This window comes from Rhineura floridana, chromosome 13 (assembly GCF_030035675.1).
Source record: "Rhineura floridana isolate rRhiFlo1 chromosome 13, rRhiFlo1.hap2, whole genome shotgun sequence".
Taxonomy (NCBI): Eukaryota; Metazoa; Chordata; class Lepidosauria; order Squamata; family Rhineuridae; genus Rhineura; species Rhineura floridana.
The window spans coordinates 40,588,887-40,606,422 of NC_084492.1; positions in this window are offsets into that span (position 1 = coordinate 40,588,887).

Below are 17,536 nucleotides of genomic sequence, written 5' to 3' on the forward strand. Positions count from 1 at the left end.
TTGGTACCAACAAATCTTAGAAGACTGGACACCTCGTATAGCTGGGCAGGGGGTGTGCATGTGCAACTAGTGGTTCCTACAATCGAGCCTCTATTCCCCCACCCCCTTTCATGGTAATAGTATTGTAACCTAGATCAGCCCCCGCCCCACCCCCGGCAAAGCATCTGGTTCTGCACCCATCAGTTTGGGCTGCTTGCAAGAGGGACTGAGGACTTCTTTCCCTTGCAGTCTGTGCTACATGTTGATGGCTACTTAGGATGCCAAGCTGATGACTCTTGCAGCAGCCTAACATTTGGTTACCACCGCCATTTAGAGGCCTATATGATGAGCAAATAATTCCGCCCACCCCCAGTAATTACAGAAATCAGCTTTTGTGGCTGCAGAGAGTCCTAGTGTTCCCACAAGGAATATTTTGTCTGTGTGTCTGCAAACTGCAGCACCTGCCAGCTCCAGCCGTGTGGAAAGGCAAGCAGGACTTTACAGCCCTCCAAATGTTTGCCCCCCTCCCCAATGTGACTGTCAGCCACCAGATTCTCTGGCCTTTTCACTTCTGCAGATTTTATTTATGCTTGGAACGAGCCGGCAGCCACTCAAGGAGCACTGAGGCCTTTCCTTGCCTCATGGCTGGTGGTCAGGCTTAAGAATGGTGCTGAACATAAATGTGCTGAAATGGCGTTTTGCAAGAATGCAAAGAAAACAGGAGATGGGGGGGAGCCAGCCTCTGCCCAATGGGCCTCCCAGCTGGTAGGGCTTCCCAGGCATCTTTGCAACTGAAGGCCTCCCCCTTTCTTCCATTTAGCTGCACCTTGCTGATTTGTGCCTAACAGATGCCTCAATCCAGAGAAAGGGGTGGGGTGCAAGGAGCTTCCCTTGGATTGCTCAGACTGGTCCCTCCTGCAGCGGCAGCAGCAAGGACGCTCTTGTCTGCACCCAGCACAGAGGATCCTGGCCCAGCAACTGTAATGTGCAGAATCATCGCAAACGTTTATTTTAATTCTTTAAAAAAAATCCTTATTCACCCAAGAAAGCACTTGAAGGCTTGCACATGTTGAATGCAAGTTTCTGCTGCTTGAAAGATCAATATGCACTGAACTCTGGCAATTAAATTGCAAGAGGGGGAGGATTGTGTGCGAGTAACTCAAAATCTCTTTGTATTGTCTGCTTTGGTGCAGGGCATGAAATAATTTTTCCATCTTTTTCCATCTCACCCCAGCGTTCTTGGAAGGTCAGACTTTCAATCGGGCTGTTACTGTCTTGCTGCAGAGTTTCCAAGCCATGTTAATTTTTGGTCTGCCATTGATGGATGGAGCAGTTTGAATTCTGACATGCAGCAGCCTGACTTGAATGACCTGCAGAGGCTGATGTCAGCCCGTTATTTCATGCCCGTTTGTCAGGCAGAAAAAACAAAGACTTTTGGAGTTGTCCTTTTATCGGGAGGCGGGGGGATGCTTGCACAAAGGGGGGGAGCTCTCGGTGTCTTTCTCTCTCTCCAGTTAAGATCTTTGACAGGGACTGCGCCAGATCAAACCTCCACATCATCCACCACCCTCATCCTGAGGTTTTAGAACATTTCTCAGGCTTATTCTGTGAACATCTTCTTGGGTTGTTGTTGGTGGTGGGAAGGAAATGGCCGCATGAGTGATATCAGGGTCCCCCTGGGCTGGAAAAGCCCCTGGTGCCTCCTGGCTACCACAGGTTTGCTTCTGATGAACTGGGCACAGTATCGCAGCCCAGTCTGGAGGTGTTATTTCTGACAATTGTTTTATTTTTAAGGAGATGTTACCCAACAGCATCCACATAAGGACAGAAAATACCTCTCATTTTGTCCCTTTACAGTGTGGGGGCAGGATGGCCATTGCCACTTGTGTGTCCCTGTTTTGCAGTGGATTTTTAATCAGGGAACAAATATGGGAGAAGATGCTGGATTTCCAGAATGTGGGGGAAATGTCATTTTTTAGCATGCATTTTCACCTGAATTCACATTTGGAGTGTGAACCTGCCAGGTGTGTTTGGCTTTTCAGAGATGGGAAGCACATTCCCTTCCAAACGTTAAAAGTTACAGCGCTCCAAACAGAAGCAAGATTACAGGTCAAATGAAAAGCAACCAAAAACCTCGCAGCAGCAGCAGCAGCTGCACAAACCCTGCATAGTGAGCCTCGAAGTCTGACATGAAAGTGGAGCGGCTTTCGAGGCACAATGCAGAAGGAGATAAAGGTGTTTCCGAAAGAAAGCCCAACTGAATGGCACTTGGCAAGGTGTGCGCCTGCAGAGAAGAGCAAAGGAGAGGGCAGCCGGATGGCAAGGCGCTTGCAAAATCCCCTTTTGTGCTGCCGGGATTCAGAAGTGCCGGAGGTGGGGCTCTTTCACCGACCAGACTCGCCCACTTGATTGGTTGGGCAGGGCCTTTGATCTGTGCCAGCCAGCCTGGCAGCGTTGCAGCCCCGGCTCCTGCCTTGCCTACTCAGGAGGAAAGCAGCCTCCCTCCTCTCTTTCTCTCCCCCCCATTCCACTGGGAATGCTTCAGGGCTGAGTAAAACTCTTAGAATCATAGAATAGTAGAGTTGGAAGGGGCCTACAAGGCCATCCAGTCCAACGCCCTGCTCAATGCAGGAATCCAAATCAAAGCATTCCCAACAGATGGCTGTCCAGCTGCCTCTTGAATGCCTCCAGTGTTGGAGAGCCCAATAACACTCTAGGTAATTGGTTGCATTGTCGTATGGCTCCAACAGTTAGGAAGTTTTTCCTGATGTCCAGTCAAAATCTGGCTTCCAGTAACTTGAGCCCATTATTCCGTGTCCTGCACTCTGGGACGATCGAGAAGAGATCCCAGCGCTCCTCTGTGTGACAACCTTTCATGTACTTGAAGAGTCTTTGGGTTCTCTATTGCATGCAATGAGGATATCACGAGGATTTTGAGCTGTTTTAATTCAAGCTTAAAAAAATCTCCCCTCCTAAAATCAAGGGAGAAAGGGTTGTTCTCTGTTTAGATGAATCAACATTTTCTCAGACAGGTTTCGGAGCAGCCTGAAGCCTCACCCCACCACCAGAAAATTCCGCTGGGGCCCCAAGTGTCTCCCATTTTGGCTCAAAGCCTACCAGACCTTTTTGGAAAAGGAAATAGGTGGAACTGGCCAATGATGTGTGATTGTAATTTATTGTGTGCGCCTCTTAAACACACATGTGCATTTTCCTCAGGTCTTGCTCAGGGTCACATTCCACGACATAGAAGCCATCACAGAGTGGGAGGAAATCTAGGAAACTGGACATTTACCAGACGAAAGCTCAAATTCAGTAATTGTGGTCTGTGATGATACTTTCAGGCACAAATGTTTCGAGTCGGTACTGCGCCCCCAATAAGGTCCCCATTAAAAATGTCGTACTGGATATTTCAGGCATCATTGTATTCATTACATCGGCAACTTCACATGACTTGTCAGGAAAGGGCCTCCAGGTTCCAGAATTATTTCCTTCACGGTGCTGGTGAATAATGCTGCATGGAGAGTAGCAGTGGAGTGTGTAGGAAGTGTCTCTGGCAGAGGGAGAAGAAATGGGTCTGCGTGATCAGGGTCTGGGGTTCTAGGGCAGCCTCGACTACTTCATTTGCTTTTCACAGTTGTTATTGGTCACTTTTTGCATTGCCTAACATAATGCAACTTTAATTTTTGAATTTCCCAAATGTCCGCTTTTGAATGGCCCATTTCTTCTTGCAACTGTCCATTTTGGGTCTGCAGCTTCCTTCTCTGTGCAGTTTTTGAGACACGGACAAGTGCAGCAGGAACCCTTCTTCAAGAGAGCCTCAAAACCAGCTGCGCCCCTTGCCCTGCCTCAGCCACCCTTGCGTCTCACTGCCTGGTTGTCCATATTGGGCAGTGGCTGCCAACTCCACACACCCCTCGCTTCCTTCTGTCACACCCCCAAATGAATCCATTTGTGCGTGCCATAAAGGAGCAGGGGCACCTTCAGAGAGAAGGCAATTCTGGCTACCTCAAGGCCATATTAAACAAACAAATAAATGTATGGGGCAGCAGAGCATCTGCTTTGAATGTAGAAGGTCTCAGGTTTAATCCTCGGCCTCTCCGGGGAGGCCCTGTCTGAACCCCCGGAGAGGCTCTGACTCAGTAGAGGCAGCTTCTTATTTTTCAGGGGCCGGGGGGGGGAAGCGTCTGTGGTGAGTAGGCACAGAGTAGTAATGGCACCAATCGACCACAGATGCACACAGGCTGTCCTATGCACATTTGTGGTTCTGATACTGAAGGTGAAAGGTCATAAGACTGACCAAGCAAAGGAGCGCTGTGCACTTGTCCTTCTCTCCAGAACAACTGGAAGAAGCTGGTTGGTACCTCTTAGAGAGTGTTTTGCACACACCCAGAGACAGCCCCAGCCAGCAGCCCACTTCTTGGCCAAGAAGAGTAGGCCCATCCTTGTCTCCAGTTGCCACTTCCTCTCCCTAATATGCCTTGCATTTGGCAGCCATGGGGGGGGCACAGACCCTTGTTGAGTGCTTTGTGTGGGGCACATCTGCCCCAGCCACTGGGGACTGGGGCCCTTTCCTGCAGGGCAAAACTGGATGGCAGGTCAAGGAGGCACTGGACTGTTGTGACCAGCAGGGGCCCTTGCTTTGGACAAAGTGACCAGCTGTGGGGTGAGGGCTTTCAGGGGCTCGTGAGGCCGAGTGAGTGATGCTTCAGCAGCCCCAGCTGGGTGTGTAAATACTGTCTGCAAAAGTACATAAAATATTCATATGAAATGCCAGGAAACGGCAACACACATGAAAAGCAAACTGCCGCTCCACTTTGGCTCCTGTCTCTGGAAGAAAAAATAATATTAATTCCTGTTTCTCCAAACTCTCTTTTTTCCCCAAAAGAAAATGTATTTAAATAACAGCCAGGTTGTTATTTAAACTGATAACAACCAGGAAATTAAAAGTTAAGCCTCCCCTCCCTTCCTGTCCTTTTTTCAGCACTTGTGCAAATTACAGATGGACAAGGTCTCATCCTGGCTTTCCATTTCCTGGCTGTTGTCATTTTTCTGACCCTGTTGTATAAGGCAATCTCCAGTCACATGCAGCAAAGGGCACACAGACCCTCTCTGTGCATGTATGTGTGGAGTGTTTAAAGGGGGTGTTTTGACCCCAGTGCTGGTCCTCTGGGTATCTCCATTCCCAAGCCTCTTCTCACAGATCTGTTATCCTGAGGAATCCACACTGAGCTGTTCAGGTGATTCAGGCTGGGCTTGTACACTAGGCTGCCTCTTTCTTCCTAAGGCAAATGACCGGGAGGTGTGAGCCACCATTGTAGACTTGCTATTGTTGCCAGGGAAGGGTGGCTTGGAATTAACAGGATGGCTTGGAGCTGTAAAGGACACCCTCGCCCCAAGGGAGTCAGCAAGCGGATATTGCTGTAACCCCCTGGAATGCCATGTCTCCCTGTGCTAAGGACCAGGGCCTAAGGCATGAGCACACAGACGTTGTCTGTGGATGGGTGGTGTGCATGCAAAACCAAAGAAAAAACACCCAAGCTTTGCTTTGGTACAAATTGGAGCTCGGAGGAGGAACATGGCCTTGAGGGGGAAAGGGCTACCCCCTGCCCCCAATTCTGTGTGCCATGGACCTGGCTCCCAATCCAGATTAGCTCCCCTGCCTCATGACTGCTTTTGCTAAGAGACTAGAGATGGCTGTGTGCAGTGTGGTCCTAATGGCGCACCCCTACACTAGATGTGGCCTGGAGATGCAGCTGCACGGGGGAAGAGGCCTGAGAGGACCCGCATGGGCGTGGGCAGGGAAGAGGAGGCAGCAGCTTGCATGCACCTGGCAGCCAGGGAGGGGCTCCTTCACGTTTCCCTTGCGTTGGGTGGGCTGCGCTTGCTTTCCTCGGGTGCCCAGAGCTTGGAAAAGTTACTTTTTTGAACTACAACTCCCATCAGCCCAATCCAGTGGCCATGCTGGCTGGGGCTGATGGGAGTTGTAGTTCAAAAAAGTAACTTTTCCAAGCTCTGCTGGGCACAGTTTTTATGCAGGCAACAAGCGTCCTTCGGGTTGCCTTCTGTATTCACACCATGACATCCCTCTTTTGGTAACAGATGACGAATGGACTCTAATTTTTTTTCATAACAATCCATAACTCTTCTTGTCCCATGGCTGTTCAGACTGTGCCTCTCTCCCTCTCTCCCTCCTTCGGTCTATCAGCACTCAGGCTTGTGGCAGGTGCCGCGTTCTTTATTGCTTCGGAAAAACACGAAGCCTCGATTCTTATTAAGCTTGCAATATCTTAAATGAAATTCAGATTTATATGGGGAAATAGCACTATTTGTAATATGAATCATCAACGTCAGTAATGCAATTTTAAGGAGCTGATTTCCCCTCTAAGAATCTGTGGATCTTCGTGGTTTCCCTTTCGCCTGCTCCAAACAAAGGCTCGCCTGAGATCATTCCTCAATGCTGCACAAAATGCCAATTCTACAGTTAGGGGGCAGAGCAAGGAGTGGGAAGGGGGGAACCTGCGTTCCTACCCCCTATTTCTCTTTTCTGGCTGTGTGCATTTTGCATCCATGTGTGGGTGCTTTGTGTAGATGGAGGAGCAGCATTCAGCCACAGGTGGGAAACGAGGGGGTGTGGGTACATCTTATGCCACCATCTTGTGGGCACATCGCCAGTAGCACTGACATTAGGCTGCGTAATTTTAAAAATACTTTGTCCTCTTTCAGATTCTAATCTGTCCCTTGCTGAACACACGAGCCCTCACCCCATCCCACCCCACCCCACTGCAGCGGCTGCTAGCTCCTGCTCTTTCCAGTAGGCGTGGGGTGCAGGCAGTGACTCCCATTCTCCACTTCCTTGTGCAGCCAGGCAGGCGATGGTTGCTCACACCACAGTCAGCCAAAACAAAGTAGCCGGGAAGAAAATGGGGCAGGCCCACCTCGTACGTTTCTACCAAATGTCAAGTAGTTCCCCACAACAGAATTTGGTCCCCAAAAGGAGCCCTCAGTGGATGTTGAGGCACCAGACCAGCATCCCTCCTTCAGCTTACAGAGAGAGGGGAGAAGTGGCTTTTATTCCGTTTTATTTTATTTTGCAATGGATAGAAGATAGAGACTAGCACCCTAATAATAATAATAATAATAATAATAATAATAGGATAGCAACCCCTAGTGATTAGGCCTTGGAGAGATGCAATGAAATTAGATGCATTTTTGCAAAATATGTCACAAGCTCAATTAAAATATTTCTATTTCTGCATTGGTGAATGTAGTTTGGGGGCCCGGTGACTAATGCCAGTGCTTTCAGAAATGTCCAACAAACAAATCCATTGCTAAAGAGGAAACAGCTAGAAAATAAATTACAGGACAAGGCAGGTTTGGTGGGGATAATTTTAATTTCTCTGTGAACTTCCTTAAAAAATAGCCTTTCCATTTTCCCAGCGTGTGCTTTGAACTGATAAAGTGTCACAACAGCAGCGTAAGGGCAGACACTCCCTGTTGCACCGTGGCCCTCCAGAGAGGGGGGTATGTGGAACCCGCCTCCTTGTGAAGCAGCTGCTTTTACCAGAGCCTTAAGTTCCTTTTCTTTTCTTTTTTAAAAGTATGTTTCTGTTGTTCTTAATAGCAGAGAATTCCCCCCCCCCAAAAAGATATGTTTTGAGTTTCACACAGGAGAAAATGGAAACTCGAAAGAGGTCACCCATTTCCCAATGATATTATGTAACATAATAGTAATAATAATAATAATAATAATAATAATAATAATAATAATAATAATAATAATAATAATAAAATTTTATTTCTAAGCCGCCTATCTGGCCGAATTAACCGCCACTCTAGGCGATGTACAGAAAATTAAAATATAACATATAAATACAAATACAACATCAAACTCTACTTAATCTAAACCCACCCACATCTTTACAGAATAAAACTAGATTACCCAAAAGTCCCGTAGGCCTGCCTAAACAGCCAGGTCTTCAATTTTATCCAATCTTAAAAGTGGGAGCCATTTGCCCACGTATTTTGCAATTCTTAGGGTTGATCATAACACACTGGACACGTCTTCTGTTTGTTAAGATATTTTAAAGGATTTATTGGTTTCATTAATCAAACATTTCATTAATCACAGATTAAAAATGTGGATTTCAAGCAGAGCTGACTTCTGAAAATGTTCCAGTGTTGACAACATGGTCAGAAACCATCTGTGTATATCTGTTAATTCTAACAATACACTGAAGCTTATTTAGTTTGCAGAATCTTCAGTGATATTGTCTAGATTTCACCTGTCTTGAGAAAGTGATGTTGTTCTTGCTAATCTATTAACTGGGCCACAGGCAGATCATATTTTGGCGGCCTCTCTCTTTCTCTCTCTCTCTTTGTGCGTTGGTTTTATCTCTTTCTAGAAACTGGTTTGTTTTTTTGCTGGGAATGAGCCTGTTCAGTTGCACATTCTATTGCCTGAAAAAAATGTTATTATGCTTCAGTAATAAACAGAGGGCTAAAGTATGATTTTCCAAGCTGGGTCCTTTTCAAAGCCTCCCACCATTAGAACAAAATCTTTGGGAAACAGCAGGAAAGACCGTGTCAAGAATGGATCCAACAACCTCGGTCCCCAGGGAGTCCCCTGGAATTGGGGGGGACACAAACGGCAGAAGGCACCCACCGTGAGGGGCACAGACTGGAATCATTTCTCTGCAACCTCCCCTCCAACTAACGATTTTGGGCTGGCCAGGGTTGTCCTCAGCAAAAGGCAGCTGCAGCACCATGCAGGGATGTTTCACAAGGATCTCAAACACCAGCATGTCTGCAAGGAAAGGGATAGCAAGAAGGCAAAGCGCACAGTGGTAACAAATCACTCCTCCTGGTCCAGCCAGGCCCCCCAACTGCTGGGGGAAACCTGGTCTGCGTGTGGATGATGCAGACCTCTCCATGTAACCTTCTGCTGCTAAATTGGATCAGGCTTTTCTTCTGCACCTGCATTAAATTCACCCCTTTGATGAAACCTGCACAGAAAGCCGCCATATTTGGATGCTTCTTTTTAAGGGAGCACAGCCCTTATTGTCTGCGCTGACTTCATTTCACTCTGTCAATTTTCTATAAAGGAGTGATGGACGTTCCACAATTCTATTTTTTGTCTCAGTTCATAATTTTTCTGTCCTTCTGGTTCTTCATCTCCTTTCTCATCCGTTTGCGTCTCTTATCACCTGGGGAAACTGCAGGCCTTCCCCACCCCCCACCCCACTCCTGCCTCAGTATTAAGCTTGCAACACCTGCAGTGCAATCCAGATTTATAGCTCAAATGCCCTCCTTACAATGTGAAATATAAACAGCAAATGGGTTTGAAAGGGGGTGATGTTGCGGGTGTGTGTCTTGGCCTAGGCAATTTCTCTGCTCTATTACGTGACTTCCTTCCCAGAGCTTTAAGAAAATAAATCTGGCAACACGTTATAATTGATAAAGGTATTTAAGCAGTCCCTGGACCCATGCAGTGTGCCGTCTGAGGAGATGAGCTTAAAGAAATCACATTAGCACAGAGAGAAGAAAATGAATTTTTTATACTTGATTTGCTGGGAGTTGAACACAACCTGAGCTGTCACTATGCGGCATGGAGACCAAGATGCTGCTTTGGAATGTTACGAGTGAGTCTGATGTTAGACACTGTACGCTGGAGTGACAGAGGGAACCATGTTTGTCAACGGATTGGTTCATTAATATTTGGTAACCTCCGTCTGTCCTTGTAAAGGGGGGGCCACCCCAACAAACAACCGCAGCGTCCACCACAGGACTTGTCGTCTTGACAGTGGGGCTTTAGAGGATCTAGGCTGTGCCAGTTTAGAGGTTTACACCCCCTCCCCAACCCCCCCAGCTCATCATTTCAAGAGAATGATTTTTCTCATATACTAACATGTCAGACAAAGCATCTACATTAAAAAAAAAAATGGCGATATTCCACATGAACATTTGATGTAAACCCTGGAGGTGTATTCCCCAAGTACCTATTACCTCCGTTTTAGGGAAATTACATTAAATTATTAGTGACAAATTTACTTGTCTGCCAATGTGTTTTTCTGGGATTTTACTACAACATCAATACTTGCCTGTTTTATATGGCCCCTCGTTTACCTGTCTTTGAAGGCAGTCACCCCTCTGGGAGGGCCCAGCTGTCAGTAGCATGCAGCTTGCAAGACTCTTTCCATTTTGCATTCACTAGTTTGAATTAGGGGGAGAAATATGGGCTTGGCACCACCAGGCCTCTCAGCTGTAGCCAGCTTCCACCTCCTCCTGGGTGCCTCTCTCCACACAAAGGGACCTGGCTCACTCCGGGGAGGATTGTCTGCGTGTCCAGCAGCAGCAGCAGAAGGGCTGCCATGACTGGGGTGGCTGCTGCTCCTCCTCCTCCGGGGCTGACATCCCGGGGACTCCAGTGACTCTTTGCCTCTCCTTCCCAGCCTGGGATCCAAATGCCAGCAGTTGGAGGCTGGAGGCAGAGGCCAGGCTGAGAGCAAAGGTCAAGTATGGCATGTTGGAGCCCAATGAAATGGTGGTAAAGAGCAAATCATTGGGGAAAGCGCCAAAGGCGAAGCCTCCAGAAGAAACTGGCTTGTAGGCTTTCCACGGGCAGACATCCAAGAGCCCCCCCCCCGCTCCATGGCCAAACATAACCCAGGGCTCCACTGGCCCCCATGTATGGATACTTGAATGCCAAACCTGTGCTGAAGCGGCGCTCGTCCAGGCCTCCGGCCTCCTTCTCAGCAGCTCCTGGAGTGCAGCGCGTCAGGGCAGCGTCCTCCCTGGAGCCTCCTCCTGCCCTGTTAACAAGCACCCTTCTTTAAGGGTTGGACGCAAGATCTTCCATAGAGTGCTTTGGTGCCATCAAACTGTCTTTAGAGAAAGAAGCAACTTGGTTAGGAAATGAACTTTATGCCAGCAGGGGCAGGATGTGACCTATGGGGGAGGAGGGGGTGTTTAAGAGGTCCCATTAACACGGGACGGGAGTAGCTAGTAATTCATATAGGTTAGTCACCCTTCCTGCTCATCCAAATGGGATAGCAGTGGTCAGAATGGGCTTCATCCCTTCCCCTTGCCTGAGCACGTTCTTTGCAGGTGAGTGGTGCCCAGGTCAGAAGGCCAATTGCCTGCAAATTGTGAGGTCCGTAAGAACCCTTTCAATATGCAATCCGAGTCCTCTGGCTCTGATGCCAAGGGCTGCCAGTCTTGCTGTGCTTTAGGGCAAAGTCCCCTCAGTCCAGGCTGCTTTGCCATAGAAAGGAGTTTGCTGAGTGGAGGTGATTGCAAATCTATGAAAAATCAATATCTTTTCAAGACAGAGTGGACCCTCCTTCATTCAAAGAGAAACACAGAATGTCTCCCTAAGTCCAAGGTCCAAATGTATGGATTTGCTCAGCTCAGATGTTTGGGATGATTGTGGACAAATAAGAATCTGCCTGTGAGTGCAAATGGCAAATATGCCAGGATCTGGAGCCCTCTTTCTGGATTTGTGGACACTGCTCATTTTCCGCTGTTGATAAAGATGAAGGAAGACAACATCTGCTCAGAGAGGAAGATGAATGCCTTTTCCGGGAGCCAAGCACATTGTCCTCTTTCCCCCTTCCCATTTTCTGTGCCTTTCACCTGCTTCTCCTCCCCACACCCTGTTGGACATGGGCTCGATCGTCCAATTAAGACCGCAGCTCGGCTTCTCGTTCCCAGGCCGTCTACCGTGTAAATTATGGTGAATATTATTACCCTCTCCTGGTCCCCTGGCGGGGGAAAGGATGTCTGAGGTTTGGAGGAGGGGACAACTCTCCCCCTCTGCCTCTTGCTGGGCTCCTCACTCACCTGCCTCTTGCACAGCTCAAGATGGAGGGTTTATGATTAATACAGTTGATGCAGAAAATGGCCTATTGCAGGGCTTCTCCTCCTCCTCTTAAATATCTCACGCTTGCTGCACACAGTCTTGAGCATCCGTTAGAGGGAAGTGACAGCCGCGCTGACCTTTCCCTTGGAATCACGTGTGTGCAAAAGATAATTACCATGATACAAGGACCATTTGATGTGGTTTTACCTACCCAGCTTCCCATTTAGAGGCTGAGGGCAGCTACGTGCATCTTCAGAATTCCCTTCCAGCAAATAGGTGGCTTCAAGGCTGGACTTTTTCCTCTTCCATTGCATGTCCCAAGGTACAGTGGCCTCAAAGGACTTTCCCAGTGCATTTCATGTTCCCAAAAGGTCAAGCCAAAGATTTCACCTCCTTTTGTATCTTTACTGACAGAGCAATGTGTGGGAGGGGGGGTGTCCCCCCATGCCCACCAAATTGTGGCATGAACATTTTCACTGCCTCACAGAAGGCAGTGTCAAGGCAGGAGGGTGTTAGTCCTCAAATGGCCACCAGAGACCAGTGAGTGACAACTGAGGAAAGTCCAAACGGTTGGGTGGGGTTGTTTTTTCCAGCGCCCCCCAATTAATGCCATTAGTGAATTTCTAATATGCCTGGCTTGTACCTGCAACAGCTGTGGCTGATACAAGCCAGCCAATCACACTGTGCCCTTGTCAAGTCTCATTAGCCTGTGATCAATTTCCAGGATCTAAGGCCAACTTGAATGAAAAGTAAAAACACATTGTTACCACAAATTTCATCAAGTAAATATGCTGGATAAGGAAACAGATCAGCTGTGACCTCTTTGACATTTTCAAAATGTTTAAAAGCTGAAGTTAATACTTTCTGATGGGCTTTCATCTTGTGTTGACAATGGAAGGGCCTGAAGTGGTGACAGCCAGTGTGTCAAGCGGGGCTGTCTCTCATCAAAAAGAAGACCCCCCCCCCGATCTTCCTTCCAAGCCAAATATTCTCATCTCAGATAATTGCATTGCTGTGGTCTTCCCCTCCCTGCTCCTGACATGCTCCCTCGAAATCTGAGCAGCAGCAACCTTTTCATTTGATGCTTCTCCCTCCACACGAAACACCAGACATTTGCATGTATGTGTGAAGCATGAAAAATTAAAAGGTTTTATAGCTTATAAGAAATACAAGCTTTCTGGGCTAAGCCAACCAGAAGTGAATATAGCTCTGTGTTATGCTTTATCCGTACGTATCTGACTTGGGGGTTCTGTCATAGATGTCTTCCATGTGGGCTTTTCCAGGGATCGCTCCTTTGTGTGTTGACTGCCGCCTTTTGCCATTTGTGTTATTTTGGGGGGGATAAGACTGTGTGCTGTGCTGGGCATTAGCTAGGTAGAATTCCCTTCTGATTCTTGCTTCAGTGTGACTCTTTCCGTGGTTAGCATTTTGCAAGTTCCCCCCTCCCAGTTAGGAAGTTGAAAGTATTATTGTTGGCATGGGAGATTAACGTTAACCACAGTCCTGTGTTGGAGGTACGGATGGGTGAGAATTTCGATTCAGTTCACATTTTGAGCAGAATTTATCAAATTTGCAATTTCTGAAACAATATGAGAACTGAAACACAGCCATCCTTTGAAATCTGCATTTATTAGAATTTGGGGATGCAGTTTGCCAACTAAACAACATTTACAAAACTGCATCTATGAGGGGAAAGTGTGCATCAAAAGGAATACATGAGTAAAAATAACATGCAAAAAGGCATGAAGTGATGAGGAATGGCTGGCAAAAATGTGCACCTTTGTCAAAACTGCCTACAAAAATGTGTTTATTTGGAGAAATTTGCACTAAAATGTGGAGAATCTTCATGAGGATTTAAAAAAAAAGATTGCTGTAGAAATGTAGAGAACTGAATTTAACGTTGGAAAAATAAGAAAAATAAGAACTGAAAGAGGCAGATCTTTCCATCCCTAGTTGGAGGGACCCTATTGGGTCTGAAATACATTTGAAACACATGCTTCTGCCTTGTAGTGGCAGGCAGAGGGGGATTTCGCTGGAGTCTAAGCTGGGGAAGCCTCGGGGAGCCTTGATCTGCCCTCCAGAATGCCCATCTTTGCAGCTGGATGTGGGCCACGTTCATTTCATGTTGTGTCCACTTTGCTTTCCTTTGACGATTTCTTGGCTCTATTTTTGCTGCATTGGAGTGGCTGAATTTTTTAATTACAAATTAGGAGGAACATAGAAAGATGCGGATCGAGCAGGCAGGCAGTTGCTGCTACAGTTGAGTCTGGAGAGCAAATGGTAGGTAGGAACAGAGGAGTCTGCCTTATACCCAGCCAGGCCAATGGTCCATCTAGCTTATTACTGCCTGCACTGGCTGGCAGCAGCTCTCCAGGCAGGGAGTCTCTCCCAGCCCTACCTGGAGATGGCGCTCTTGGGGATTGAGCCTGGGAGCGTCTGCACACAAGGCGGGTGCCCTCCCCACTGAGGTGTGACCCGTCCCCTGATTCTGATGTCAACTGATCTCTGCATGTATGTCAGAATGAAATATTAAAAAGAATTTCTAATAAGAAAGGTATCCGTTTATTGTTTATTAAAACATGTTTAAACCACTTCTCGGTTTTCAAAACTTCCAAAGCAGCTTACAAATGTGAATTGCCAGTTAAAAAAATCAGTAACCAAAAACTGAAATAGCAGGAGGGTAAATAATAAAAGCAGCAGTTAAAACTGTCGCGTTAGAAATAAATGGATATTTTAAAACACCCAAATAAATAAAAAAAGCATCTGCAGGGCATCTAGAACCCCACAGATTTGGCCTGGGGTAAGATTTCCTGAGGAGAAGGCCCTTTCTTCAGTCACCATCGCTCTCCCCTCTGGAGGCAGGTGGGGGTCTTGGAGGAGGTCTTCACTTCCAGTGACAGTCAGTTCGCCACTCTAGGGAAGGAAGGGCAGGCACTCTAGGGAAGGAAGCACCAGCACTTTGACTGTGTGGTTTCTGATGAACAATGTTTGATTTATGTGATGGCTTGGACCTGCATGGAAAGAAAGGTGGTCCTCTGCAGGTTCTTGCACGGCACAGTGAATCAATTGTTGGCTGGTTGTGGGAATGCTCTGCTTTTACAAGAACCCAAAGAAGAGAGGTTGTTTTCTCTTAAACGTTCTTCCATTTTTAGCTCAAAAGTGGGGTGAAATTCCACCTTGGGAGGCAATTTCAGAAAAGCTGGATGAAGCTGGTGGTGGAGAGGTCAGCCAATGCCGTACCCACCTTTGGGAGGTGTGGTGGCAGCAGCAGCAGCTGCAGTGACACTGGATCACAGTGCCTCCTATGTTATCAGAATGAGCTCTCCAACTGTTCAGATTATTCTTAATGCCCTGAACAGCTTTTGGGGTGTTGTGCTTCACTGCAGCTGGCTGAAAATTAGAATTATTCTCCATGGGCTGCCAGAGAGCCAGGCAGAAGGGTGGCTGCCTGAAGACCAGTCTCCGAGTCTTTGAGCGGAGACAGATTTGTGGTTTTGCTGGCTTCGGTGCCTGCCACCTCCATCTTCTGAACACGGGGACCCTGCCCCCTTTTACTCCAAAGCCGCAGACGTTGCCGCTCCAGCGCGCTTTACCCTGAAGTCAGCTTTGCACAGACTTCAGAACTGATTCGCCGTCAGCCCCGTTGCCACTCCAGGTGTGTCCAATGAAAACGCTTTGCTGCAGGCTCAGGCAGACAAAAGTGACTGGCCCAAAGCTTTCCTAATCAGCGGTGAGGAAGGGAGATGTGCCCAGCCGTGGGCAGAGTCGTTTCTAAACACAGCCAGGGAAAACAGTCTGGCTGCTTTTGAAGCAACCCGTGTGCCTTCAGCCTCCGTCTCATCTGGGATTCATTTGATCTTTGCTCTTCCCATGTAGTACATGTTGAGGTTTAATTTTTGGTTGAACTGACCCTCCTCCCTTTCCCCGTCTTGGTCCTCCTTTTAATTCAACTTTTCTGGTTCTGCTGACAATACAGTTAGGAAATTAATTGTTTGTTTATTTATTTATTTATTTTATTTATTATACTTGTTTACCACCCCATAGCCGAAGCTCTCTGGGCGGTTTACAGTAACTAATAACATTAAAACAAATACAATTTAAAACAGATCTTACAAAAACAATTTAAAACACAATTTAAAAATTTAAACAGTATAAAACCTTTGTCTCCTTTTTGTTTTCTTTTAATATAGATGTCTTTCTTCACCCTTACACGCTTTGATCTTTTGTGCAATTTGGTTTTCTTCCTTTTCCTCACGTTTGACTGTTTAATGTTGTGCAAATCTTTGCACCCTTTTTGACATTCTAGGATTCCCACTAAGGATGGGGGTGGGAGAAGAGAGAAATTTTATTCAGTTTACATTGCCCCAATTCTACCTAATTCACACTTTCTGAAACAATAAACAGACTGAAACACAACCATCCTTTGAAATTTATACTCCTCTGAATTTTGCAATGCAATTCTCTAGCTACGTAATGTGCATGAAAATGCAAATTTTCACTATATATACAAAAATGTAATGCATTGCATTAGGGAACGTTGCTTTGCAAAAAAGCACACATTAGACAAAATTGCATACAAATGTGCATATTAGAAGAAATTTACATGGAAATGCTGATGAATGTTCATGATGACACTTTTTAAAAATTGCAAACTGACCTGCAAATGTGGAGAACTGAACTTAAGAGTGGAATAGTGAGAAACGGAGGGAAATGGGCAACGGGTAGATTGGCCCCTCTGTCATTCCCACCCAAAGAATGTCTTTATTTACAGCTCCAAGTGCCTCTCCACAGTCCTTTTCCTTAAAACTTGCATTAAATGAGAGCTGCATCTCTCTAACTTGAGTTTCATCTGCATTCTGTTGAAAAGCAAAGGTGGAGGCTTTTATATTCAGCCCTCAGTTTTAATAATGTTTGGATTATTTTAATTTTGGCTTGTGATAAAAACTATGGTGCAGTAGACAAGAACTGTAGAGCACTGTGTCAATCAAAAATTTCTCTGGAAATGGTCACTCATCACTCTTAAGAGTGAAATCTTTGCTCTTAACAAAGAAATGATGACTCCAGCATGTTTTTAATAGCAGTGATACTTTCCCCCCCTAACAAGTTCAAATAAATAAAGGATTCTGCACTGTCCACTTTAAAGAAATTGCTAATGACTCTTGGACATTTCAAAGCAAAACAATCCAAACTGGTTGGTAGCCATTTTGGCCGAGGACTGGGCAGAATTTCCATGTTCTTGGAAGACTCAGAGGCGGTGGCAGCACAAAAGCATCCCTGCAGATGCCAAAAGTGGCGAGCGTGAGAGGCTGCTTCAGTCTTCGACAGGCACAAAGAAAGCTTTAATATATTTTACTTACTAAATTATTCATTTGCAAATAGGGGAAAATAACAGAAAGTGTATGAAGTTATTTTGAAATTGTGAAGTAAATAAAAGCTGAAGAAATGTCACAGGAGGGTGATCCTTCACTCTCAGGCTCAGCTACAAATCAACATGGAGACTGTTTTGTGCAGGGCTGAGACTTTCAGGGGTCTTTGCTTTTATTTCCTGCTGTCACAGGAACAGAGAGCTGCCTTATTCCAACTCAGACCATCGGTCCATTTAGCTCAGTATTGTCCACAATACTCTTCTTCAACTTTGGGTCCCCAGACGTTGTCGGACTACAACTCCCATTGGCCCCAGCCAGTTTAGCCCATGGCCAA